Source organism: Pteropus alecto, unplaced genomic scaffold (assembly GCF_000325575.1).
Source record: "Pteropus alecto unplaced genomic scaffold, ASM32557v1 scaffold10, whole genome shotgun sequence".
NCBI lineage: Eukaryota > Metazoa > Chordata > Mammalia > Chiroptera > Pteropodidae > Pteropus > Pteropus alecto.
Genome location: NW_006431210.1, coordinates 8768190 through 8770204, shown reverse-complemented (window position 1 = coordinate 8770204; position 2015 = coordinate 8768190). Strand labels below are relative to the sequence as shown.

The window sequence follows — 2015 nt, the reverse complement described above, 5'->3', positions numbered from 1 at the left end:
CCTACTATAATCTCATACTAAGTCTATATTTGAATTTTCCCTGTTGTCTTAAAAATATTCCATTTCAATTGGCTTATTTAAATATAAGCAAACATTTAATCTTTGTAAATATTAACATATTTGCATATGAAAAATGTCCAATTGTTTTATTTCATTTAGTTATTAATGAAACTTACTATATTTTTTCACCATTTGCTATTTGTATTTATCAGTATACTGAATTTTCTTGTTCTTTCACTTATTTCTGTAAGTTGCCTCTTTCTTAATATTGATAAAAGTTCTTCATCTAAAATACTTTTATCTGCAATTATGTAAACATAAATATAAATAAACTGTTTAGTTTGTCACACTTTTTTTTATAAAATTGATCTTTATTACAAAAATTTTTAACATTTACTACAAATTTAATATTTTTCTGGAACTCACGTTATACTTAAAAATGCCTTCTCTTCCCAAGTCTGATAAAAATAAGTCACTCATGTTCTTATTGAGTTCTTTTAAATATATTATTATATATAAAATTTTAACCAAACTGCTATTTTATTTATGTATGTATGTATGCATGTATTTATTTATGTAATTTATTTATTTTTATGCCTACAGCACCTGGTCTTCCTAGATGGTCTCCCATCCAAGTACTAATCAGGACCGACCCTACAGCTTCCGAGATCAGACAGGATCGGGCTTGTTCAGGGTGGCATGGCCGTAGACCCAAAGTGCTATTTTAGTATAATGAGAGAGAAGGATTAAGCATTTTTTTTTTCCTAAACATAAACAGTCACATTATTTGTTTGGAATACTATCCTTATAACATATTTAGTCCAATATTTCCATGAGGCTGTATCTGAAATCTTTGTTATTTCATTGATTTTTATGTCTCTTTGAATACTAGAATCAAAATAATGAAGCTTTCGATGGCTTAGTAAGTGGTAGGCCTCTTTTTCTCTTGCATATTTATTATTTAAATTTTTTTTTGCCAGCTTTTCTTTTTTATATCAGTTTTACTATATTATTTTCCAAGTCTATGTCCCTCATTTTCTGCCTGTTTTTTCTCTCTCAGTCCCTTTGTCTTATATAGATACCCCAATTCATATGAACACGAATAAGGCCATATAAACTCATCTGAAATAAAAATGTAAAGATCGTGGCAGGTAGTACTGGTGTCTTTGTAATATTGAGTTTTCTTATCCAAGGCCAGTCTAATTAAGTGTTCTGCTTTATTCAAACCTTTTTTGATGTTGTTAAGCAGAGTCTTAAGTCCTTTTTATGTAGTATTTTGCTTACGAAATTCATTCTGAGTCATGCTATCTTTTATGTCACTAACGTGAAAGGAAATTTCTCTCTTTATATTTCTAATCTGTTATTGTTTGTATAAGAACAATATATTGATTTTGTAACCAGCCACTTGACTAGATTCCTATTTTTTTCTTTTCTTTTTTTCCCCCTTATGTGTTTTCCAGGCATGTATTCGCAAGATCTTCAAATAATAATAATTTTGTCTATTCCAATCCAATATTTTCATCTCTTATGTCATACTCTTAACTAATTGCTTTGACCAATATAGCCTCCTACTGCTTAATCATAGTGATATTTCTGGGCATGCTCTAATGTTTCTGGGCATTGTGTGTGTGTGTGTGTGTGTGTATGTGTGTGTATGTGTGTGAATGAGAGAGGTGACAGAGGTCATATAAAAATTACCCTTCTATTTCTATTTCAGTAAGAGCTTAAAATCAGAAGTGGCTATTGTATATTTTTCTAAAGCATTTTAGAGTTAATTGATTTCTATCTTTCTAAAAAATGTATCCAGGTTTTACAACTTTGCATATGGTTCTACAATGTTATTTCTTATTTCTATTTCTCGATATGATTATTCATTTTTGTTTTTACTAATTTGTGATTCAGTTTCCTTTTGAAATCTATTTTAAAAAGCTAGATGTTCTTAGATTTCAAAAATAATCAGTACCTCAACTTATATATTAGGGATATTTTTTAATTCCTTACTATTTCTTAATTCA

At 28.7% G+C, this 2015-nt stretch overlaps 1 pseudogene; it reads right to left on the bottom strand.

Annotated features, from left to right (window-relative positions):
• Positions 1-594: 594 nt before the first annotated feature.
• On the bottom strand, positions 595-711 carry LOC112470379 (annotated as a pseudogene).
• Between the last annotated feature and the right edge of the window lie 1304 nt (positions 712-2015).